The 27,875-nt window shown below is 38.1% G+C and overlaps 1 pseudogene; it reads right to left on the bottom strand.

The window, feature by feature from the left end:
- Positions 1-6,158: 6,158 nt before the first annotated feature.
- Positions 6,159-27,875, bottom strand: part of Tm9sf2-ps1 (transmembrane 9 superfamily member 2, pseudogene 1) — a 137,937-nt pseudogene continuing 116,220 nt past the window's right edge.

Here is a 27,875-nt window from a genome sequence, read left to right as displayed (position 1 = left end):
AGTGCTGTGAAATGTCATTTTCTATATATGGCATGGTTTCCATAATCATGAATTTATAATAGCCATGTTTATATGCACAATACATATACAAGATCAAACCAGCCAAATGTGCAGCAGAGAGAGAGAGAGAGAGAGAGAGAGAGAGAGAGAGAGAGAGAGAGAGAGAGAGAGAGAAGATTATGCATATCTTGGGGAAACAGGGTACTAACTTCAGTTAGGAAACTTTTGTGTGATGTAAAGTAGCAATGCAACATACAATTGTGGGAAATACAGTTGGTGACGAAGATACAGAATGGCGAGCAGTGAGCACTGTGGAGAAAAGCAATGGGAATGAATAAACTTTAAAAGGTGAAAGTACAGAAAGGAAAGACTAATGGATTAAAAGGGTAATAAAGTCAGAATTAAAGGACAGAAAAAAAGGAATGCATTAGAACATAGAGTGGGGCACGGGGACTAATGCAGATGTTAAAATTCATATGACATTACCCAAACCTATTATATGAAATATGAGTAATGTTAGTGACGTTAAAGAATGTATTAGAGAACATCAATTTGCTTTCTCAAGAGACCATTATCGGGGGCTGGAGAATTGGCGTAGCATTAAGAGCACTGGTTGCTCTTTCAGAGAACCGAGTTTTTCATTTCCAGCAGTCATAGAACTGTTAACAATAGATCTGTAACTCCAGTTCCAGATGATTCAATATATCTGTAACTCCACATCCAGATGATCTACCACTATCTGGCAATGGGAAGTGTACATATATGCTGTGAAAACACACATGCAGCCAAAATACCTGCACACACAAAATAAAATCTTTAAAGAGAGAGAACTCTATCATTGGAAGTTAACTATTCAGCATACTACGATTAAAAAAGAACAAGAATGAAAGTGCTAGAGACATCAATGGTAAGGGAGATGACAATATAACCATTAAAGACTGCATCTATTATAGAGAAAAAGAACAAGTCTTGTAATACGGTTCTCAGGAAAAGGCAACTTGACTTAAAGTACTCGTTAAAGAAAGAAAAAAGCCAGAAATGGTTGTGTTTTGTCTGGTAAAATGCCTCTTTTCTGGGGCTTGCTGTTTTGTTTTGTTAGTTACATAAATATGAGAATTTAAGTTTGATATGAACACACACACATAAAAAGCCTGGTATGAATCAATAATAGTCCAAAATATATTGAGTAGCAAATTTAAAAAAATAAGTGATTCAGAAATCAGAAATTGTGTGCCATTGTGAATAGCATGATGAAATCTTGCATCCTTTCTCCCAGTTCTGTCTAAGCTAAAATATACCTTTGTCTCCTCTACTGTGTATGCCACCTACCTTACTCACCACTTAATAGGTGTCTCAGTTTTCAAAACAACTATCAAGGCACAATGTTTCTGTCCAAGTAACCCTTGCATAAAATATCATTATCGAAATGGCTACATAATTAATTCCACTTCAACATGTAGGCACTGTATCATTTTACATGATCACAAAAAGAGAAAAACTATAATAAAGAAGATATTCAGGAAAAAGTGAGATATCATAATCACATAATAATACTGTAAATTGCTTTAAATTTTCTATTTTATTATCAAATACTGTTAGTCTCTTACTGTGTAAGATGTATAAATAATTACAGAAATTTAGGTAGAAGAAAACACTGTGTGTGTAACTATGTATATATTTTTCAGTATTATATATGGTTTCAGGCATTCCCTAGAGTCTTAGACTAGTATCACTTGAATATAGGAAACTTATATGTATCTAACTGCACACTACATAAATAGACAACTCATGGGGAGGGATGGAGTGATCCAAAACAAAATATATGAGGAAACTGGACTACATTTAAACACATTGGTAATGACCACTCTCACAAGCAATAATGACAGAAAGAAAGCATATGCTAAAGAAACCAGACATAAAATAGTTTATCCTGTATGTAAGCACATGCTTCTATATTCAAATTTAGGACAAACTGATCTCTGCTATTATTATTTTTCATTTTTATTGGATTTTTATTTACATTTCAATTGTTATCCCCTTTCTTGGTTTCCTGTCCATAAACCCCCATCTCCCTCCTCAAGCGCTCATCCCCCCCACCCCCTCCCCTGACATTCCCCTACACTGGGGGTTCCAGCCATGGCAGAATTAAGGACTTTCCTCCCATTGGTGCCCAACAAGAACATCCTTTGCTACATATGCAGCTGGAGCCATGGGTCTGTCCATGTGTACTCTTTGAGTGGTGGTTTAGTCCCTGGGAGCTCTGGTTGGTTGGTATTGTTGTTCTTATGGTGTTGTAAGCCCCTTTAGCCCCTTCAGTCCCTTCAATACTTTCTCTAACTCCTCCATTAGGAATCCCATTCTCAGTTCAGTGGTTTGCTACTAGCATCTGCCTCTGTATTTGTTATGCTCTGGCTGAGCCTCTCAGGAGACAGTTATATCAGGCTCCTGTCAGCATGCACTTCTTGGTATCAGCAATGTTGTCTGGGTTTGGTAGCTGTATGTTTATGGACTGGATCCCCAGGTGGGACAGGCTCTGAATAGCCATTCCTTTAGTATCTGCTCCAAACTTTGTCTCCATATCTCCTCCTATGAATATTTTGCCCCCCCCCCTCTAAGAAGGACTGAAGCATCCACACTTTGGTTATCCTCCTTCTTGAGCTTCAGGTGGTCTGTGGATTTTAACATGGATAATTCGAGTTTTTGGGCTAATATCCACTTATCAGTGAGTGCATATCATGTGTGTTTTTTATGACTGGGTTACATCACTCAAGATGATTATTTTCTAGTTCCATCCATTTGCCTATGAATTTCATGAAGTCATTGTTTTTGATATCTGAGTACTACTCCGTTGTGTAGATATACATTTTCTGTATCCATTCCTCTGTTGAAAGACATCTGGGTTCTTTCCAGCTTCTGCTTATTAAAAATAAGGCTGCTATGAATATAGTGGAGGATGTGTCCTTGTTATATGTTGGAGTGCCTTTTGGGTGTATGCCCAGGAGTGGTATAGTGGGTGTCCTCAGGTAATACTATGTCCAACTTTCTGAGCAACATCCAGACTGATTTCCAGACTAGTTGTGCCAGCTTACAATCCTACCAGCAATGAGGGAATGTTCCTCTTGCTCAACATCCCTGCCAGCATCTGTTGTCACCTGAGTTTTTTATCTTAGCCATTCTGACTGCTGTGAGATGGAATCTCAGGGTTGTTTTGATTTACATTTCCTTGATGACTAAGGATGTTGAACATTTATTTAGGTACTTCTCAGCCATTCAATATTCCTTAGTTGAGAACTCTTTGTTTAGGTCTGTGCCCCATTTTAATAGGGTTATTTGATTCTCTGGAGTCTTAATTTCTTGAGTTCTTTCTATATGTTGGAAATTAACCCTCTATCGGATGTAGGATTGGTAAAGATTTTTCCCAATCTGAATATACCCAAAATTATGGGACACAATGAAAGCTGTGCTAAGATGAAAACTCATAGCTCTGAGTGCCTCCAAAAAGAAACAGAAGAGAGCATACATTAGCAGCTTGACAGCACACCTAAAAGCTCTAGAACAAAAAGAAGCAAATACACCCAGGAGGAGGAGAAGGCAGGAAATAATCAAACTCAGAGCTGAAATCAACCAAGTAGAAACAAAAAGGACTATACAAAGAATCAACAGAACCAAAAGCTGGTTCTTTGAGAAAATCAACAAGATTGATAAACCCTTAGCCATATTAACCAGAGGACACAGAGAGTGTGTCCAAATTAACAAAATCAGAAATGAAAATGAAGACATAACAACAGAATCAGAGCAAATTCAAAAAATCATCAGATCCTACTACAAAAGCCTATATTCAACAAAACTGGAAAATCTGTAGGAAATGAGCAATTTTCTAGACAGATGCCAGGTACCAAACTTAAACTAAGATCAGATAAACCATTGAAACAACCTCATAACTCCTAAGGAAATAGAAGCAGTCATTAAAGGTCTCCCAACCAAAAAGAGCCCAGGTCCAGATGGGTTCAGTGCAGAATTCTATCAGACCTTCATAGAAGACCTCACATCAATACTGTCCAAACTATTCCACAAAGTAGAAACAGAAGGAACACAACCAAATTCCTTCTATGAAGCCACAATTATGCTCATACCTAAACCACACAAAGACCCAACAAAGAAAGAGAACTTCAGACCAATTTCCCTTATGAATATCGACGCAAAAATACTCAATAAAATTCTGGCAAACCGAATCCAAGAACACATCAAAATAATCATCCATCATGATCAAGTAGGCTTCATCCCAGGCATGCAGGGATGGTTTAATATACGGAAAATCATCAACATAATCCACTATATAAACAAACTGAAAGAACAAAACCACATAATCATTTCATTCGATGCTGAGAAAGCATTTGACATAATTCAACGCCTATTCATGATAAAAGTCCTGGAAAGAACAGGAATTCAAGGCCCATACCTAAACATAGTAAAAGCAATATACTGCAAACCAGTAGCAAACATCAAACTAAATGGAGAGAAACTTGAAGCAATCCTACTAAAATCAGGGACTAGACAAGTCTGCTCACTCTCTCCCTACTTATTCAATATAGTTCTTGAAGTTCTAGCCAGAGCAATCAGACAACAAAAGGAAGTCAAATGGAAACAGATTGGAAAGGTAGAAGTTCAAATATCACTATTTGCAGATGATATGATCGTATACTTAAGTGACCCCAAAAGTTCCACCAGAGAACCCTACAGCTGATAAATAACTTCAGCAAAGTGACTGGGTATGAAATTAACTCAAACAAATCAGTAGTCTACCTCTACTCAAAGAATAAACAGGTTGAGAAAGAAATTAGGGAAATAACACCCTTCATGATAACATAAAATACCTTGAGGTGACTCTAACCAAGCAAGTGAAAGATGTGTATGACAAGATCTCTGTTATTAAAGGTCAGGGTAGTGGCTGTGGTTGTAAAAAGTGAGTAGAGAGTGGGTGGATGGGGAGCACCCTCATAGAAATAGGGGGAGGGATGATGGTATAGGGGAAACTGGGGAAGGGGATAACATTTGAAATGTAAATAATTGAGATATCCAATTTAAAATAGTGAGTAGAAGGGTGCCCAACTTCAGTTTCAGGACTGACGATCAGATATTGTTGATCTTTGTGAATGCTAATTACAAAGTTTCTTTGTTTCAGTTTGTGGTAACACATCACATTGTATACTTATGATTCAATTACATAATGTTTTTTCTTATACTCCCAGGAACTAAAACCAGAGTTGATCTTGAACATGCTAGTCAAGTGCTCTGCCACTGAGCTACTCTCCTGAGCCCTACTTGTATAGTTCAGATAAAAGTAAAAGAAAATAACATGAAGGATCAATTTAAACTATAATGATGAAAATTGCTCTGGTCTTCTATTATAACTAGAAATGTTGGTAGCTCAGTGAAGATAGGTGCCCTACAGAATCTTTACTAAGGAGATGATTTCAGCAGTATATTAAAAGTAATCCAATTTTATGTATATTTTTTAAAATCTATAAATATGCCTAGTTTCTAAGATAAGGTTTACTTTTTCTGAAGTATGTGTGTGTGTGTGGGTGTGTGTGTGTGTAACTTTGTGTACAATGTACACAATAATGCGTGTTGTGATGGAGTGAATAAGAATGGTCCCATAGGTGCTGTAAGATATTTGATCAAATTGTAAACCCCAGAAACTGTGTTATTTACTGAAAATCCCTGTTTCTAGTTGTGGTGTGACCCACCCCTAAGCCCGCACCTTTAATCCCTCTGACTAGAATATAGGCATGCCCTTAAGTACATGTCTTTAGCAAAATGGTAAATGCTGGGACCTTCAGGACAGTCTCTGAAAATATGAGTTTGAAAAGATGCAATTTCTTTTTATTTTAATTTATTTTATATATATGAGGATACTGTTGATGTCTTCAGACATACCAGATGAGGGCATCAGATCCCATTGCAGAAGGTTGTGAGCCACCATGTGGATACTAGGAATTGAACTCAGGACATCTAGAAGAACAATCAGTGCTCTTCACCACTTAGCCATCTTTCCAGCCTGCAAAATGTGTAATTAATTAACCATATAAAATATAATGATGCAATATAAATTTTATAAGGAGCTTCACAGATCTGAAGGAACAGAGGTAGCTGCACTATATGCCAACTTGTTGGAAAGATACTAAGAAGGAAATAAAGACATTTAGGGAGTAGTAATCACAGGGCAAAATCACACCCAGATAAGTTTTTTGTTTATGCTAACAGAGGCAGGCTGATTCCTGAATTCAGGGTTGGCCTAGGACAGAGCAGGTTAGGCCTAGGCATGGTAGAAACAGTAATTTCATAGTGGTGTCCTACCCACCTAGCTTATTGTCTATGCTTAACAGAGACAGGCAGATCTGTTGTTTTGCAATCTTAAAACAATGTTCTTGCTGTCTCCAAAGAAATGAAGGAGTGGGGGGTAATGGGATGCTGATTCATGAGATAATCAAAAGGGATCCCAGGACAATGACTGAATTGATATGTAAAATGGAAAACTGGGCTTTTGATGTGCAAGAGATGAACTCTAAAGAGAAGTTTTAGAATAAGAAGAGAGAACATCTTTGAGAACTGTCTCAAGCAGAGCAATCTGAAAAGGTGTCTTAGGCAGGATATAGGCTACTAGCTTACAACCCATGATCTGACTTCTTGCTATTTGTTTAGACACTCTCAAACACCCTTTCTCTCAGAAATCTCCAAGCTGAGGCTTGTTCTTGGCAGAAGGGAGTAGAACTCTTTGAAAGGATTAGAAGGATTAAGAGCTTTGTCCTTGCTGGAAGAAGTGTGGCCATGTTGGAAAAAAGTATTTCACCAGGGGGTGGGCTTTGAGATCTCAAAAGCTCATGCCAAATCGTGTGTGTGTGTGTGTGTGTGTGTGTGTGTGTGTGTGTGCCTGCTACCTGCAGATGAGGATATAAAGATCTCAGATACTTCTCTAGCACCATACATCCATACATGTCACCATGCTCCCAGCCATGACTAAGGACTAATGGATTAAGATCTGCACTCAGACCCTCATGACTGTACAGCAAACACTTCAGACACTGACTTTCTTTCCCAGCTCCTATTTTTCATTTTATATACTTGCTGATCCTAAATACTAACTCAAAGAAAATAAAATTCTCCAATCTGCCTTATACACATGATATAATCTGAGCTACGGAACTCTGACTTAATAGTGAATCAAGCTAAAACATTAACTCTTTTGTGTTCAAAAGTTCTAATGCCTCTGCAACTTCATTATATCTTCAACTAAGCCATTTTAAAAAACATTTCATGTTTTCACCTGATTCAACAGCTAAGCAAAAAAACCCCAACATTTTCCACTACATTTAACCAGAATATTATTGATCATTTTCTATTCTTTACAAGTATAGATATCTTGCCTTGACATATAATTATATATATGACCAAATAATTTGGTTAATTTCAATAATTCAAAAGTTATTCAAATCTCTTAATTTTTATGCCTGAAGACTATTCAAAGTTGATTACATTTAACCCACTTTGTCATTTGAAGCACATCCCTGCTGATTAAAAGTTTCCACAGGAAAAATATTGCAACTAAGTACATAAGGTCCATCCAGTTCCCCAGGCTTCACAATCTTTGATGCCAAAAACATGTGAATGAACACGGTGACGTTTTCCCTACTCCTTCCTCTAACATCAGTTGACATTTATTAGATTTCAACTATATCTAAGACTTTTTAGAGATCTAAAATATACTACACAATTATGCTGTCACTTACCTGTGAAAAGGAAGAAAGCTAGCACTAGGACAAATGTATACCCAAAGTATATAAAGGTACTACCAATGCTACTGACTTGAAGTTTGATAAAAAAAATGAAGCACATATATAAAATATAAACAGATGTAAAATTTATGGTTAAAAAGGCTCTCCACCACCAACCACAATCCTGTAAAAGCAGAAAAACATACTATTCAGGTGATACCATAAAAAAAATGGACTAGCAATTATTGTTATAATACAAGATGAACTCTATAATATTATTAATTGAGATTAATCAAATGTGGTAGCTGGAGAGATGGCTAACTGGTAAAAAGCACAAACTGCACTTCCAGAGGATCCAGGTATAAGTTCCAGCATGCACATGGTAGCACATAATTCTTCCCTCACTCCAGTTTCAGAGAATCTGATGCCCTTTCACACCTCTGCAGACGCTGTACATACATGGTACACAGAAAAACATGCAGTCAAAATACCCATTCACATAAACCATCAAACAAATTTTTCTAAAATTATAATAAAAGTTGAAATTTCAAAAGCAAATTAATTAAGCACAAACACCCTCATAGAAGCAGGGTGGGTGGGGATGGGATGGGGAGTTTAGTATTGCATGATGCAGACAATAGAGAAGAAGGTTCCAGGTCAGTAAGAGATTGACTTAGGAAGTGGAAGATAGGGGCACTCCAGCTACAGGTCCCCTGGGTCCAGACACTGCCCGGACCTGAGGGACCCGGTAAACAGTTCTCTGCACACAAATCCCATGGGAGGGAGAGCTAAACGTTCAGAGGGGCAGACACGGCTGGGAAGCCAGGAGAAACTACACTCTGCCCACATTTCTGACTCTAGAGGAAAACACCTAACACCATCTGGGACCCGGGTGCACTGGGGCCCCTGGAAAAGGCGTCACAGGCCCTCCTGGTTGCCACCCTCCCGGAGAGCTCAAAAGCAGCCCCCCCCATGAGCAACTTGAGCCACTGGACCACAGGTAAGACCAACTTTTCTGCTCCAAGCAACCTGCCTGGTGGACTCAGGACACAGGCCCGCAGGAACAGCTGAAGATCAGTAGACAGGAAAGACCACATGCCTGAAAGCAGAACATTCTATTCCCATAACTGGCTGAAAGAAAACAGGAAAACAGGTCTACAGCACTCCTGACACACAGACCTATAGGACAGTCTAGCCACTGTAAGAAATAGCAGAACAAGTTAACACCAGAGAGAACCTGATGGCGGGAGGCAAGCTCAGGAACCAAAGCAACAGAAACCAAGACTACATGGCATCATCAGAGCCCAATTCTCCCACCAAAGCAAACACTGAATATCCAAACACACCAGAAAAGCAAGATGTAGATTTAAAATCACATTTAATCATGATGATGCAGGACTTCAAGAGAAACATAAAGAACTCCCTTAGAAAAACATAAGGAGAAAAACATAAATAAACAAGAAGAAGCCTATAGAGAGGAATCACAAAAATCCCTGAAAGAATTTCAGGAAAACACAATCAAACAGGTGAAGGAATTAAAAATGGAAATAGAAGCAATAAAGAAAGCACAAAGGTAAACAACCCTGGATATAGAAAACCAAAGGAAGAGAAAAGGAGTCATAGACACAAGCATCACCAACAGAATACAAGAGATAGAAGAAAGAATTTCAGGAGCAGAAGATATCATAGAAATCATCGACACAACTGTCAAAGATAATGTAAAACGGAATAAGCTACTAGTCCAAAACATACAGGAAATCCAGGACTCAATGAGAAGATCAAACCTAAGGATAATAGGTATAGAAGAGAGTGAAGACTCCCAGCTCAAAGGACAAGTAAATATCTTCAACAAAATCATAGAAGAAAACTTCCCTAACCAAAAGAAAGAGATGCCCATAAACATACAAGAAGCCTACAGAACTCCAAATAGATTGGACCAGAAAAGAAACTCCTCCTGTCACATAATAGTCAAAACACTAAACGCACAAAATAAAGAAAGAATATTAAAAGCAGTAAGGGAAAAAGGTCAAGTAACATATAAAGGCAGACCTATCAGAATCACACCAGACTTCTCACCAGAGACTATGAAAGCCAGAAGATCCTGGACAAATGTCATATAGACACTAAGAGAACACAAATGCCAGCCCAGGTTACTGTATCCTGCAAAGCTCTCAATTAACATAGATGGAGAAACCAAGATATTCCATGACAAAACAAATTTACACAATATCTTTCTACAAATCCAGCACTACAAAGGATAATAAATGATAAAGCCCAAGACAAGGAGGCAAGCTTCACCCTAGAGAAAGCAAGAAACTAATTGTTTTGCAACAAAACAAAGAAAAGGCAAGCACACAAATATAATCTCACATCCAAATACAAAGATAACAGGAAGCAAAAATCACTATTCCTTAATATCTCTCAACATCAATGGACTCAACTCCCCAATAAAAAGACACAGATTAACAAACTGGATACTTAATGAGGACGCAGCATTTTGCTGCCTACAGGAAATACACCTTAGAGACAAACACAAATACTACCTCAGAGTGAAAGTCTAGAAAACAACTTTCCAAGCAAATGATCTGAAGAAGCAAGTTGGATTAGCCATTCTAATATTGAATAAAATCGATTTTGAACCAAAAGTCATTGAAAAAGATAAGGAAAGACACTTCACATTCATCAAAGGAAAAATCTACCAAGATGAACTCTCAATCCTAAATATCTATGCTCCAAATACAAGGGCACCTACATACATAAAAGAAACCTACTAAAGCTCAAAACACACATTGCACCTCACATAATAACAGTAGGAGATCTCAACACCCCATTCTCATCAATGGACAGATCTTGGAAACAGAAATGAAACAGAGATTTAGACAGACTAAGAGAAGTCATGAACCAAATGGACTTAACAGATATTTATAGAACATTCTATCCTAAAGCAAAAGGATATATATTCTTCTCAGCTCCTCATGGTACTTTCTCCAAAATTGACCATATAATTGGTCAAAAAAAGGGCCTCAACAGGTACAGAAAGATAGAAATAATCCCATGCGTGCTATCGGACCACCATGGCCTAAAACTGGTCTTCAATAACAATAAGGGAAGAACGCCCACATATACGTGGAAATTGAACAATGCTCTACTCAATGATAACCTGGTCAAGGAAGAAATAAAGAAAGAAATTAAAGACTTCTTAGAATTTAATGAAAATTAAGATACAACATACCCAAACTTATGGGACACTATGAAAGCTGTGCTAAGATGAAAACTCATAGCTCTGAGTGCCAGCAGAAAGAAACAGGAGAGAGCATATGTCACCAGCTGACAGCACACCTAAAAACTCTAGAACAAAAAGAAGCAAATACACCCAGGAGGAGTAGAAGGCAGGAGACAATCAATCTCAGAGTTGAAATCAACCAAGTAGAAACAAAAAAGACCATAGAAAGAATCAACAGCACCAAAAGTTGGTTCTTTGAGAAAATCAACAAGACAGATAAACCCTTAGCCAGATTAATCAGAGGACACAGAGATTGTGTCCAAATTAACAAAATCAGAAATGAAAAGGGAAACATAACTATAGAATCAGAGGAAATTCAAAAAATCATCAGATCTTACTATAAAAGCCTATATTCAACAAAACTTGAAAATCTGCAGGAAATGGACAATTTCATAGACAGATACCAGGTACCAAAGCTAAATCAGGAACAGATAAACCATTTAAACAACCCCATAACTCCTAAGGAAATAGAAGCAGTCATTAAAGGTCTCCCAACCAAAAAGAGCCCAGGTCCAGATGGGTTCAGTGCAGAATTCTATCAGACCTTCATAGAAGACCTCATACCAATACTATTCAAACTATTCCACAAAATTGAAATAGATGGAGCACTACTGAATTCCTTCTATGAAGCCACAATTACTCTTATACCTAAACCACACAAAGACCCAACAAAGAATGAGAACTTCAGACCAATTTCTCTTATGAATATCGATGCAAAAATATGCAATAAATCCTGGCAAACAGACTCCAAGAGCACATCAAAACAATAATCCACCATGATCAAATAGGCTTCATCCCAGACATTCAGCGATGGTTTAATATACGGAAAACCATCAATGTAATCCATTATATAAACAAACTGATAGAACGAAACCACATGATCATTTCATTAGATGCTGAGAAAGCATTTGACAAAATTCAACACCCCTTCATGCTAAAAGACCTGGAAAGAATGGAATTCAAGGCCCATACCTAAACATAGTAATAGCCAAATACAGCAAACCAGTAGCTAACATTAAACTAAATGGAGAGAAACTTGAAGCAATCCCACTAAAATCAGGGACTAGACAAGGCTGCCCACTCTCTCCCTGCTTATTCAATATAGTTCTTGAAGTTCTAGCCAGAGCAATCAGACAACAAAAGGAGGTCCAATGGAAACAAATTGGAAAGGTAGAAGTCAAAATATCACTATTTGCAGATGATATGATAGTATATTTAAGTGATCCCAAAAGTTCCACCAGAGAACTACTAAACCTGATAAACACCTTCAGCAAAGTGACCAGGTATAAAATTGACTCAAATAAATCAGTAGGCTTCCTCTATACAAAAGATAAACAAGCTGAGAAAGAAATTAGGGAAACGACACTTTCATAATAGTCCCAAATAATATAAAGTACCTCGGTGTGACTTTAACCAAGCAAGTAAAAGATCTGTACAATAAGATAAGAACTTCAAGCCTCTGAAGAAAGAAATTGAAGAAGACCTCAGAGGATGGAAAGATCTCCCATGCTCATGGATTGGCACAATTAATATACTAAAAATGGCCATTTAACCTAAAGCGATCTACAGATTCAATGCAATCGCCATCAAAATACCAATCCAATTCTTCAGAGAGTTAGACAGAAAAATTTGCAAATTCATCTGGAATAACAAAAAAACCAGGATAGCTCAAACTATCTTCAACAATAAAAGGACTTCTGGGGGAATCACTATCCCTGAACTCAAGCAGTATTACAGAGCAATAGTGACAAAAAAACAAAAGCCTGCATGGTATTGGTACAGAGACAGACAGACAGACAGACAGACAGACAGACCGACTGACCAACCAGTGGAATAGAATTGAAGACTTAGAAAGGAACCCACACAACTATGGTCATTTGATTTTTGACAAAGGAGCCAAAACCCTCTAATGGAAAAAATATAGCATTTTCAGCAAATGGTGCTGGTTCAACTGGAGATCAGCATGTAGAAGAACGCAGATTGATCCATTCTTATCACCCTGTACAAAGCTTAAGTCCAAGTGGATCAAGGACCTCCACATCAAACCAGATGCACTCAAACTAATAGAAGAAAAAGTGGGGAAGCAACTCGAACACATGGGCACTGGAGAAAATTTCCTGAACAAAACACCAATGGCTTATGCTCTAAGATCACGAATCGACAAATGGGATCTCATAAAACTGCAAAGCTTCTGTATGGCAGAGGACACTGTGGTTAAGGCAAAACGGCAACCAACAGATGGGAAAAGATCTTTACCAATCCTACAACAGATAGAGGCCTTATATCCAAAATATAAAATGAACTCATGAAGTTAGACCATAGGGAGACAAATAACCCTATTAAAAATGGGGTTCAGAGCTAAACAAAGAATTCACAACTGAAGAATGCCCAATAGTTGAGAAACACCTAAAGAAATGTTCAACATCTTTAGTCATAAGGGAAATGCAAATCAAAACAACACTGAGATTTCACCTCACACCAGTGAGAATGGTTAAGATCAAAAACTCAGATGACAGCAAATGCTGGCAAGGATGTGGGGAAAGATGAGCACTCCTCCATTGTTGGTGGGATTGCAGACTGCTACAACCACTCTGGAAATCAGTCTGGAGGTTCCTCAGAAAATTGGACATTGAACAACCTGAGAACCCAGCTATACCTCTCTTGGGCATATACCCAAAAGATGCCCCAACATATAACAACGACACGTGCTCCACTATGTTCATAGCAGCCTTATTAATAATAGCCAGAAGCTGGAAAGAACCCAGAAGCCCTTCCACCGAAAATGTGGTACATCTACACAATGGAATATTACTCAGCTATCAAAAACAATGACCTTATGAAATTCATAGGCAAATGGTTGGAACTGGAAAATATCATCCTGAGTGAGGTAACCCAATCACAGAAAAACACACATTGTATGCACTCATTGATAAGTGGCTATTAGCCCAAATGCTTGAATTACCCTAGATGCACAGAACACATGAAACTCAAGACGGATGATCAAAATGCGAATGCTTCACTCCTTCTTTAAAAGGGGCACAAGAATACCCTTGGCAGGGAATAGGGAGGCAAAGTTTAGAACAGAGACAGAAGGAACACCCATTCAGAGCCTGCCCCACATGTGGCCCATACATATACAGCCACCCAATTAGACAAGATGGATGAAGCAAAGAAGTGCAGTCCGACAGGAGCCGGATGTAGATCTCTCCTGAGAGACACAGCCAGAATACAGCAAATACATAGGCGAATGCCAGCAGCAAACCACTGAACTGAGAATGGGACCCCCGTTGAAAGAATCAGAGAAAGGACTGGAAGAGCTTGAAGGGGCTCGAGACCCCATATGAACAACAATGCCAAGCAACCAGAGCTTCCAGGGACTAAACCACTACCCAAAGACTATACATGGACTGACCCTGGCCTTCAACCTCATAGGTAGCAATGAATATCCTAGAAAGAGCACCAGTGGAAGGGGAAGCCCTTGGTCCTGCCAAGACTGTCCACCTAGTGAATGTGATTGTTGTGGGGAGGGTGGTAATGGGAGGTGGATGGGGAGGGGAACACCCATAGAGAAGGGGAGGGGGAGGGATTAGGGGGATGTTGGTTCAGAAACCAGGAAGGGGAATAACAATTGAAATGTAAATAAGAAATACTCAAGTTAATAAAGATAAAAAATAAAAATGGGTACAGAGCTAAACAAAGAATTCTCAGCTGAGGAATATCAAATGCATGAGGAACACCTAAAGGAATGTTCAACATCCTTAGTCATCAGGGAAATGCAAATCAAAACAACACTGAGATTTCACCTCACACCAGTGAGAATGGCTAAGATCAAAAACTAAGGTGACAATGGATGTTGGCCAGGATGTGGAAAAAGAGGAAAACTCCTTCATTGTTGGTGGGACTGCAAGCTGGTTCAACCAGTAGAAATCAGTCTGACAGTTCCTCAGAAAATTGGACATAGTACTACCTGAGGACCCAGCTATACCTCTCCTGTGCATATACCCAAAAGATGCTCCAACATATAACAAGGACACATGCTCCACTATGTTCATAGCAGCCTTATTTATAATAGCGAGAAGCTGTAAATGAACTCAGATGTTCTTCAACAGAGAATTCGATACAGAAAATGTGGTACATCTACACAATGGTGTACTACTCCGCTACTAAAAACAATAACTTCATTAAATTCCTAGGAAATGGATGGAATTAGAAAATGTCCTGAGTGAGGTCACAAAAGAACACACATAGTGTGCACTCACTGATAAGTGGGTATTAGCCCAAAAGCTTGGAATACCCAAGATACAATCCACAACCACATGAAACTCAAGAATAAGGAAGACCAAAATGTGGATGCTTCAATCTTTCTTAGAAGGTGGAACAAAGTACTCAAGGGAGGAAATACAGAGACAACATGTGGAGCAGAGACTAATAGAACCTGGGCATGCATCCCACAAACAGCCACCAAACCCAGACACTATTGCTGATGCCAAGAAGTGCTTGCTGACAGGTGCCTGATATAGTTGTCTCCTGAGAGGCTCTGCCAGAACCTGACAAATACAGATGCAGATACACACAGCCAACCATTGAACTGACAACAGAGTCCCACTGGAAAAATTAGAGAAAGGATTGAAAGAGCTGAACGGGTTTTTATCCCCATAAGAACAACCATACCAACCAGAGCTCCCAGGGACTAAACCACCATATGAAGAGTACACATGGACAGACCCATGGCTCCAACTGCATATGTAGCAGAGGATGGCCTTGTTGGGCATCAATGGGAGGAGAAGCCTTTGGTCCTGCCAAGGCAGGACCCCAGTATAGGGGAATATCAGGGTGGGGAGGTGGGAGTGGATGTGCTGGTGGAGGAGCACTGCCATTGAAGCAGGGGGAGGGAGGATGGAATAGGAGGTTTCCAGAGTGGAAACCAAGAAAGAGGATAACATATGAAATGTACTTAACTAAAATATCCACTAAAAAAATGCAGCAAATAGTCTTCCCTAGGGAAACATGCACTAATTTGTTATTGCATAACAAATTATTAGACCTGAAAACATACATAACAGGCAATATTATACAGAGTGAGCAGGTTGTACTTAGGAAAATATATGTATATACATATATGCACACAAAAACAATGAAAAATAACAGCATTTGAAAGAACAAGGCAGGTGAATTGGAAGTTATTCAGGGAGGAAAGAGAAGGAAGAAATGTAATTATAATTAAAAAATTAAAGGTGTAAGAAGACATCATAATGAAACCAATTATTAGAAAAAGTGCTGTATCTCGTGATGGCTCAGGTCAGATACAAGAAAAAGTACTATAGAAATATATACAGCAGAGGACTGTCTGGTCTGGCTTCAGTGAGAGAAGAGGAACCTAACCCCGGAGAGACTTGAGGCCCCAGGGAGTGTGGAGGTCTGCTGGGATGGGGATGGGTGACATCTACTTGCAGAAGGGGATGGGGTGGGATGAGGAACAGTCAGAGGGCAAACCAGGAGGGGGATAACGACTGGACTGCAAAAAAAGATTAAAGATTAATAATAAAAATAAAATATTTAGAACTACAAAAAGGAAATATAAGATGTACCTTATACCTAATGAAATATTTTTTTCACTGGCTAAATTTAGGATCCATGAGCGACATGACTGAGGTCAATATGCAGCCTGGTCTTGCCATGTCATATGAAGTGTGCCTTTTTCCCTTGCTCGCAATGATGTGTGGTTTTGTTCTATAATAAACTCTAGCCATATATATACACTGATATTTGGTACCATGACTTCTTCTGGTTAATAACTAATGTTTAAGATGCCCAAATATTTTCTGAGAAGAAAAATATACCCACAGTATGCTTTTTTCTTTAGGTTCCTTAGTAATTGTAACACATTCTCTTTATGATAAAAATGTACCAGAGAGTACACCACTAGCTAAGTACAGTACATATGCAGTAACACACACACACACACACACACACACACACACACACACACAATTTTTGAGATTTAATCTAAGATTAACTCCAACCCTAACTCTGAAATAATGTAGAGCTAGGGAGATGGCCTATCAGTTTAAGGAATGCACACACACACACACACACACACACACACACACACACACACACACACACAGTAAAATAAATCATTTTTAAAGGGAGACTGAAAAGAGCAAAGCACTACTTTACGACACTACCAGTCATTCAAGTGCATTGGGGTCTATAAAATGAGGATGAAATAACCAGAAGTCTTATATCAGTGAAATAACCAGAAGTCTTATATCAGTGAAATAACCAGAAGTCTTTTATCAGTGAAATAAACAGAAGTCTTATATCAGTGAAATAACCAGAAGTCTTATATCAGTGAAGAGGAGAAAGGGCCCTGTAAAGCAACTACCTCGATCCCACAAAATACAATCTTGACTGAAGCTGCAAAAAAAACCTTTAATTATTTTTTAAAAACCACTATAGTAGGTCTTTTACATGTCTAAACTCAAATCAGTCACCCACTGCCATATTTTTATACTCAAATCAGCACCCCCCACTGTCATATTTTTCAACGTTAACTGAATAACAAGCAGAAATTATTGTACCACTCAAAGAGAAATCACTTTCTTTTTCAATCTTGCATCAAAGTGGCACTCTGTAGCTACATCAAAGTCAAAATATATCATTAGGAGAACGTAATATAAAACTTATTCCAAGTAGTAAAAACCACGAAGTTAATATTTATTTCAATACACTTCTGAGAACACACTAATTCCAATAATGTAAATTTAGAATACTTAAGTAACATTAATATTTATGTCCTTACCTCAGCACACAGCCGGAAATAGCAAAGCAGAACAGTTACTTCTGAACAGGAAATCATAAGAATTAAGAAGATTAGAAGGAAGGCTAACAGGTAGTACATATGAGGAGACCTGAAAGCAAGCACAAGATTTGAAGTTTTCAACATTACAAAGTGAAAGATTAGTCCAAATCTATCCAAAAGACTATCAAACAATTCTCTAATACACACACACACACACACACACACACACACACACACACACACACACACACACACACACTTTCTGAGACAAGGTCTCTCTATATATCTCTGGATGTCCTGAAACTAGAACTCACTATGTAGACCAGGCCATCCTCAGAGATCTGCTGTCTCTGCCTCCCAAGTGCTGGGATTAAACCTCCATCCAACCATACAGTACTGAAGACAATGTCTTACTAACACAGTTTCAGGTTTGAGCCCCATCGTTTCTAGATTCAACAAGTGTAGCCACTTACCCATGTTTCTCTGTTTACTGTTTACTAAGTTCTCACTTGGAACTCATCAATATTTCTACACAAATTTAAAAGTATACTTTATTTTTAGAAGCAAAATGCTGTAAATGTCAAAATACCAATAGATACATTATATACCAGAAAATTACAGAATCAATTATGTCTTTGCCTTTGAAGCTCTAAAGATATGTGACCTCTCCAACTATGTCCTCATAGTGTGGTACACATAATTCTGTTAATTAATCCTTCAAACATGTGTCTTTTAAAAAATATGTATGTGGGTTGTATTTAGGTCAATCTAAAAGAACTAAGTGACTGCCTTTATTATTATAAAGCTGTTCTGATTATGTTGGGAAGACCAACGAATTTTTAAAAGTCTTCTGAAGCCAAGCATGACTGGACAAGCCTGTAATCTCAGCTACGCAGAAAGCTAAAACAGGAAGATCACAAACTGAAGCCCAGTTTATGTAACTTAGTGAGACTGTCTCTAAAGTACAAACTTAAAAAGAGCACTAGGGCTAAAAGTCAGTGCTGCAGCACGCGCTTTGAACACATAAAGCACTACTTCCAGTCTCCAGCACGATTAACTTAATTAGGATTAATTTTTAAAGCCGTTTGAGAATACAGAGAAAAACATAAATTACTACTCCATTTTAATCATAAATTGAATTATATATATTTGGGTGTGAGGATAAATATCAGGGTTAGGGTTAGGGAGATAATTAACAAACATGCACATGTTATACACTCTTTTTTCAGTATAGAAAATACTGATTCCTGTTTTGATACTTTTTTGACAGATTTTTTTCCTGAAATTAAACCTAGGCCTTAGAAATGTGAAGCAGGCACTGTCCTATGGAGCTACATTACCAACCTGACAGTTTCAGGTTTCACTGCTTTCCTTTCCAACCAATTTGTCACAATACTAGTTTAGAAAAATAAGTTCTTAATGGGCACAACTAAATCTGATTTTTGAGGCCTTAAAATTTTTGTTTGAGCCAGGCCTGGTAGCGCACACCTTTAATTCCAAGATTTGCAACACAGACATGAGGGTCTCTGAGTCTAAGGCTAGCCAAGTCTATAGAGATAGTTCCAGGACAGGTTTGTTTGAAAGACTATGGTCAAAGTATTATTAAAAAACAACACAGCTACTGCACTTTACTACTCTTTTAAAGCTAACCTTTAAAAAAAAATAGTTGTGTGTGTGTGTTTGTGTGTGTGTGTGTTTGTGTGTGTGTGTACATGTGCATGCGTGCAAACCAAAAGAGGCTGTTATGTCCACTGCAGCTAGACTTACAGGCTTAATAGGCTTTTGAACATTAGAACTTCCTCTTATATTAATTTGGTACACACTATCCATCTTCCTTGATTTTATCTTTGAACATTACATACAAGTACTATACTATTACACTATAAATATGTACTATTATTAGGTATTAAACTAAACTTGAATTTATTGAGGTGCAGTACTCACCAAAAACAGTTTAGAATGTAAGAAAGTTGCAGAAAAATACAGCCAAAGGCTAAAAGACCACCAAGTATAATGGAAATAGTTGCTTTTGTAAGGAAAGTCCTTTGGGGACTCACACTCAGGATCTTTTGTGTATGAACTGGAAGTTCAAACTGTTTAAAAATAAAAATAAGAGTGAATAAAACAAATAAGTTCACAGACATTATTGCAATACAGTCCAGAATCTTGAACTTGAATCGAACATGCATGTCTTGGAGGCTAAAACTAGATCAATCCTGTGCAATAAAAGTATGATGTAAACAGACATACAGTGCATTATTTACATATATACATTTTAAGATTTTACTGGTTGCATAAAAGCATAAATAGTAACAGGTAAAATAATTTTGGGGGTATATTTTCTTTAATATAACAAATATTATCATTTGAAGTCAGCTGTGGTGACTTACACACAGGCATATGCCACCAAAGCCCGTTTTTGAGAGGGATTGAACCCAGGACTTCCTGTATGGTAGCCAAGCACTCAACCAACTAACATACACCTGCAGCCCTGAGTATCTGCCTTTCCAGATACATTTCAGAGCACATGACAAGATTTACTTGTGACTATACTAATAATAAATGAGCGTGTTTAAAAATTCTCTCCAATCTTACCTAAGAATTTATCTTTTAAATAAATTTATCAATGAATTTGTCAACAGTGATCTTTTTTCTTTCTCCCACTTTCTATAGAATCTCATCTCCTTTTTCATCATTTTTAAACTTCCCACCTGCTATCTCAAACTAGTTTTGTACTGTCCCCTTGTAGACTGGCCAGGGTTAGTCTTTTTTAGGCAACCTGTTTCTATTTTCCCCTCTATGCAAAATTAAGCTAAGTTCAGATCAGTAACTGATCATCCTATTTCTCACTGTTTCTTTGCCCTCTCCTCCCACTATACAAACATTTATGTTCTAAGGTAGTTGATGTCAACTTTCCTATAATATGCCCTTTTAATTGTGTTCATTAGAGATAAAAAGAAATGTAAATAACATATAATGTGGAAAATATATTAAATAGTATCTTTTAACATGTTACTGTCTTTTATTTACTTATTTTTATACTGACAATTCAATAAATGATTATAATGCTGTTTTCAGTAATATTTTTGTATTTATATAGCATATGCACAATAAGGTATTTTAGGCATCGCTCAAAAGTCAAAAGCAGTTATCTGAACATTTACCTCTTCCCTTTTCCCAAAGTCCATTCCCTAAACCTTCAGTGATGTGGAAATTCCAGAGCACAATGCAAAGAGCCTTGAGAGTGTACGAAAGGAGATAGCAGCTGATGAACTTTCCATCCACAGAATTCGATTCATAATAAAGACATCAGCAAAGACAATTCTGAGGAAGAAGATTGAGAATATCATTCTACAACATACTTCCAGGAAAATGTCATAAACATATTTAATGCAAATGTCAGAATGTTCTTTTGGTGGAATTATTTAATTATAAGAAATACTATATCACAATATATAAATTGGTCCTTGAGCTGAGACTTAAACATGCTATCATGTAACAGCAATTTGTTATAAAATATGATTTACAAATCCTCTCATACTTGCATCTTGAAAATCTAGCAGAAAATAAATAAGGTATAGATTACTATACTAATAGACAATATAATGAACCCAATAAACAATGTATACAGAAAGCATACTGTTGGAACCTAGTCTGAAACAGGCTGTATGATGTACTCAAAACCAACAGTTCAAGTGCTAAGTGTACCAGCTTCATCACCAGGCAATACTCATTGTGTCTCTACTTGTTCCAGATAAATTAGTGTACTGATAAAGTCAAGTGTTGGTGTGGGGATGGGCATGATTGTTTTAGAATACCAAAAATACCTGGTTGAAAAAATATAGATAGAGAGTCTGAATGTTAAGGAAAATAGACTTTATCCCATCAAAATTGAGGATGAATTAAAGAGGTATTCACTCTGTTTGGAGCCCCTCCTACATTCAAGAGTTCTTTCTCACTTTAATCTATGTTTGCCATGCTCAAAAAATAAAATAAAATAAAAATTAACTGAGGATATTTAAAACTCCAATTTATTAAAATTAAGTGCGATTTCTTTGGAAGATTAACATATAGCATAGTGTGTGTGTGTGTGTGTGTGTGTGTGTGTGTGTGTGTGTGTGTGTGTGTGTTGGGGGGCTCAACCTGTGGAAATATGTGGCAAAAGGAAGGAGACAAAATAGACTCTATCTAATGTGGTAGTTAAAACATAAAGACATTGTCATAAATGACATAATGATCGAACTAACAGGAGTCTGACTAAAGATAGAATGTGGAACTCATGCATTGGATCTGCCTCTTTTCAAAACCCTGATAACATTACATTATAGTAAAGGGATTATGAAAGGTCATAACTGCAAAAGTTTGGATGACATAAAAAGGAAAATCTCTGGAATAAATTTTAACTCTACAAAATGGTAACTAAGTCAATATATCGGAGAAAGCTGCCTTCCAACCTCACAGCAGGGGAAGCTGAGAAACAACTGGATTTGTACTGAGAGCTGCATAAAGGCTAAATAGTGTTCAGAGGCCAAGTCCTTCTCAAAGAATGCATAAAAAGAGACTAGGAAAGTTAGCATAAGAAGCTAAGAAACCTACAAATTCCCTTCTCCACTACTCACAGGTCAATCACATCCCTTCCCCACCTCAGCAGAAGACTGAAGGGTCTGCTCCCTTAAGAAGGAGCCTTCAAACTTAGAATGATTACAAATATCTATCATATGCATCCTTGGAGCAATTAGCAGAGAGATATTACAACCATAAAACAAGAAGCAGAAATTTTGAGGACTTTTGAGGTAATAAAAGAGCTCTTGGGAGTTAAAAATATGACAGGAGGAATTAAAACCTCAATAAAATGGTTGAGAGAGAGATTCAATAAAATGTCTTAAAAAGCAACACAACAAAGCAGCAGAACAGGTGACAAGAGACAAAAACAAGGACAAGAAATCAGATGAGTGACGCACACACCAAAAAAATGTAAGAATTATGGGAGAGACAACGGTCATTATTAATATCTTTCTAAAATACTAAAAACTTTCATAACAAGTGGACAACTGAGAAGAGGCAGAGCTAAGGGCTAGTGAGACAGTTCAGTGGCAAAGACACTTGCCATGAAAGTTTCATGATTCAATTCCAATCTCCAAAGCCCACATAATAGGAGAATAACAATCCTCAAAGTTGCCTTGTGACCTCTATACATGTACTGTGGCACATGTCACACACACCCTACCATCACTACAACATACACACATAACATACACAATCATTACCATTGTTTTTTTAAAGAGACAGACTTGGGAATTTAATGTCTGATTTGCTTTTTAGGAGCAAGCTTCCCCCACCTAACTCCTCTAATTAAAACAAATGAGGTACAAGGATAGATTCTGATGTCAAAGACAGCATTACCATGTCAGAATCATGTACATATCAGGTAATCAGTGCACATAGTTTCAAATCTGAATAGTGTCTTTTGGAAGAAAACCACTAACATTCCATCTTCTAGTGATCATCTTGACCATGTTTATAACAGATTTTTGTTTAGGTGTTTGTTCAAGACAGTGTTTCTCTTTGTAGCTTTGGCTGTCTTGGAACTGCCTTTTAGACCTGTCTGGCCTCCAATTCACAGAGATCCACCTACCACTGCCTCCCGAGTGCTACGATTAAAGTCATACCCCATCACACCAGGCTCCTAACAGACTCTTTCTATGGACTGTTTGCAATAAATGTCAACCTTTGAAAACATCTCTATAATAGGGTATCTATCCCAGAACTCTCCCCAAAATCACATCTACCACGAGAGAAAGGGGAAGCAGCCAGTCCAGGAGCTGTACCAGCTTCAACGCTGCTTCTACTTTCAGGAATGACTCTTCCATTGTCAGTTCCTGCAAGGCACATTTCAAAACTAGGGTTCCAATAGCTTTCACAATTGATGTCTCTCTTCTCGTGCAGAGGCTGGATATTTTCTCTTCTTCATTTGGTGACTTCTAAACTAATTTCCACCATTTATGCATTCATTTTACTATTTATACTTCACTCCCTTTTGCAAATTTGAACTTTTCTAGCAACACCCTTTTCAATAGGTATATGTAGTCTCCTCCCTAAATATACTTCTGTAAATAAAGTTTCAAATTCTTTCAAACAATAACAAAACCTCTGCCTTGTGTCTTGTTTTGTACCTTATAGGGAAGCTTGTTTTCTGATGATTTAACCACACTTCTCACAACATTTTTAATACCTCTCTGCTTGAATGAATTTGTTTGGCCATAATATTCCTTTGCCAAATTTCCTACTTTTGAGATTAATTTCAGCTTCTCACTTGACAAGTCATAATCTTCCTTCTTAGACATAAACTCAATTAACCCATCCCAACAATTTTCCTTTGGAAATGTGTTCTAGAATGCTAATGTGAAAGTTTAACAAATCAATAACTGTTCTGCAAAGTCATGCTTTTCATTCTGAAAGTTTCTTTGTCAACCTTATTATTTCTAGACTTTGTAATGGCATGAGAAGCAGAAACACTAGAGTTGAACTTGGGTCACCTGAGTCCGTCTTCCACATAAAACATTTACTTACCTATTCATCAAGCATCTGCTGAATACATGCCAAGCTCTGATGTTCAAAGAGAAATCAAAAAAATATGCTTAGAAACAAACACTGGTGATAGAGTCAGACAAAGACTAATAAATTACAATGAAACATTGGAAATACGAGAGTAGAATAATGAACAGAGCACATGAAGAAACTTGAAGGACAAAACATTTTAGAGCTCATAAACAATTTCCCAGTCACTCGGTTCATGTATGTCTCTAAACAGCTCTGCGACATAGGTACTACAGGCAAGGAAACGGGCATTCAGAGAAGCTATGGAACTTAACCAGAGTCACTAAACCAATACCGAATGTCACATCAACCAAGCTTTCTTCCAGTTTAATACCTCAATATATAGCCATCAAATCACATTGCCTTTTCCTTGTCTATCACCTTGTGCTTTCTTCTGCAGTGCTAAGGTTTAACCCAGAGGCTTGGATATGCTAGTCAATCATTCGTTCACCACTGACTGAGTCTAGTATTTATCACTTTTCAGGTTACATAGATGAAAGGTTCTTACCTAATAATTTTCCAATCTTCAAGATCTCTGGAAGGGCAAATATGCCCATATATGTGCATATAGTCTTATTGCATATGAATGCAAATCCACATTCATTTATAAACTGAGAAATTCTTTCAACTTAGGATTTTATTTTTATTTTATATTTATTGATATATGCATGCCTATGTGAAGCTGTCAGATCTCCTGGAGCTGGAGTTACAGGCAGTTGTGAGCTGCCATGTGGGTTCTGGGAATTGAACCGAGTTCTGTGTAAGAGTAGACAGTGCTCTTGACCATTAGCCATCTCTCCAACCCCAGTATAAAATAGCCCACAAACCATATCTGGTTTCTGAGTTTAAGAACTGCATCCTTTTCTCTAGTATTGTGTGGAAAACAGAAACTCTTATCTATATTTCTCAGCTCGAACAAAAATTGACCCAAAACTCATTTAAAACAACAACAACCAAAAAAACCCTCTGAAGCTTCTACAGTAAGATATAGAGGGAAATGATTCAGTATCTGTGAAGAATAGGGCTCCAATCACTCGGGAAACATTAACGAGACTTAATAAGTGGAGTTACATGAAATTAAAATCACAGTTGAGGCTCCCAAACCCCGTGGGAGAGAGACCTCACCGCCTGGTCAGGTGGGCACTCCTGAGGCTGCAGAGCGGAGGAGACCACCAACACTGCCCACCACTGCCCACATCCCTGGCCCAAGAGGCAACTGTATAAGGCCTCTGGGTTCCCGTAGGGGAGGGCCCAGGAGTGACAGGACCCCTGCGCCTGAGACACCGCTGGAACCTGAAGGAAACAGACCGGATAAACAGTTCTCTGCACCCAAATCCCGTGGGAGGGAGAGCTAAACCTACAGAGAGGCAGACACGCCTGGGAAACCAGAAGAGACTGCACTCTGCGCACATCCAGATGCCAGAGGAAAACACCAAACGCCATCTGGAACCCTGGTGCACGGAGTCTCCCGGAAAGAGCGGCGCAGATCTTCCCAGTTGCTGCCACCGCGGAGAGGACTTAGGCAGTACCCCACGAGCAAACTTGAGCCTTGGAACCACAGGTAGGACCAACTTTTCCCCTGCAAGAAACCTGCCTGGTGAACTCAAGACACAGGCCCACAGGAACAGCTGAAGACCTGTAGAGAGGAAAAACTACAAGCCCGAAAGCAGAACACTCTGTCCCCATAACTGGCTGAAAGAAAACAGGAAAACAGGTCTACAGCACTCCTGACACACAGGCTTATAGGACAGTCTAGCCACTGTCAGAAATAGCAGAACAAAGTAACACTAGAGATAATCTGATGGCGAGAGGCAAGCGCAGGAACCCAAGCAACAGAAACCAAGACTACATGGCATCATCGGAGCCCAATTCTCCCACCAAAATAAACATGGAATATCCAAACACACCAGAAAAGCATGATCTAGTTTCAAAATCGTATTTGATCATGATGCTGGAGGACTTCAAGAAAGACGTGGAGAACTCCCTTAGAGAACAAGTAGAAGCCTACAGAGAGGAATCGCAAAAATGCCTGAAAGAATTCCAGGAAAACATAAATAAACAAGTAGAAACCCATAGAGAGGAGACACAAAAGTCCCTGAAAGAATTCCAGGAAAACACAATCAAACAGTTGAAGGAATTAAAAATGGAAAGAACACATGGAAAAACCCTGGACATAGAAAATCAAAAGAAAAGACAAGGAGCTGTAGATAGGAGCCTCACCAACAGAATACAAGAGATGGAAGAGAGAATCTCGGGAGCAGAAGATTCCCTAGAAATCATTGACTCAACTGTCAAAGATAATGTAAAGCAGAAAAAGCTACTGGTCCAAAACATACAGGAAATCCAGGACTCAATGAGAAGATCAAACCTAAGGATAATAGGTATAGAAGAGAGTGAAGACTCCCAGCTCAAAGGACCAGTAAATATCTTCAACAAAATCATAGAAGAAAACTTCCCTAACCTAAAAAAAGAGATACCCATAGGCATACAAGAAGCCTACAGAACTCCAACATAAGGAGGCAAGCTATACCCTAGAAGAAGCAAGAAAGTAATCGTCTTGGCAACAAAACAAAGAGAAGGAATGCACACAAACATAACCTCACATCCAAATATGAATATAACAGGAAGCAATAATCACTATTCCTTAATATCTCTCAACATCAATGGCCTCAACTCCCCAATAAAAAGACATAGATTAACAAACTGGATATGCAACAAGGACCCTGCATTCTGCTGCCTACAGGAAACACACCTCAGAGACAAAGACAGACACTACCTCAGAGTGAAAGGCTGGAAAACAACTTTCCAAGCAAATGGTCAGAAGAAGCAAGCTGGAGTAGCCATCCTAATATCAAATAAAATCAATTTTCAATTAAAAGTCATCAAAAAAGATAAGGAAGGACACTTCATATTCATCAAAGGAAAAATCCACCAAGATGAACTCTCAATCCTCATCTTCGGTTGGTTTATATACAAGTGTGCAATTTCTAGGCTTGAAAGTAAAATGATGCTATCTGGTGCTGGATAGAGGAGCCTTATTTTTTATTATGGAAGCTTGCTATTTTTGTAACATGGTGATTTGGTTGAACACAATAAAGTACAGCAGTAACTGAAAAAAAAGATATAAAGACAACAGTTCAGATAGTCTCATATACATAGATGGTTTCACAAACGTCAGAAATCCACAAAGTATGAGATTTAAAGTTATTTATCTTTTTTTGAGACATATCTGCTCCTAACTGTTCCCCTTTGGTGGATTTAACGAAGAATGTGAACATCTCTACCTTCAGGTGAGGAAATAATTTGTGGCTAGGCAGCCACTTGACAAAACTGCCTGTTTCATCTGCAGACTATACTGTCCAGAAAAGGATAAATTATGCAGAATATTTGACTGATAAACTCTGCCAAGACAGGG

Source organism: Rattus norvegicus, chromosome X (genome assembly GCF_036323735.1).
Source record: "Rattus norvegicus strain BN/NHsdMcwi chromosome X, GRCr8, whole genome shotgun sequence".
In the NCBI taxonomy this organism is placed as follows: domain Eukaryota; kingdom Metazoa; phylum Chordata; class Mammalia; order Rodentia; family Muridae; genus Rattus; species Rattus norvegicus.
The sequence above is the reverse complement of the archived record's forward strand: the minus strand, read 5'-3'. Positions and strand labels throughout refer to the sequence as shown.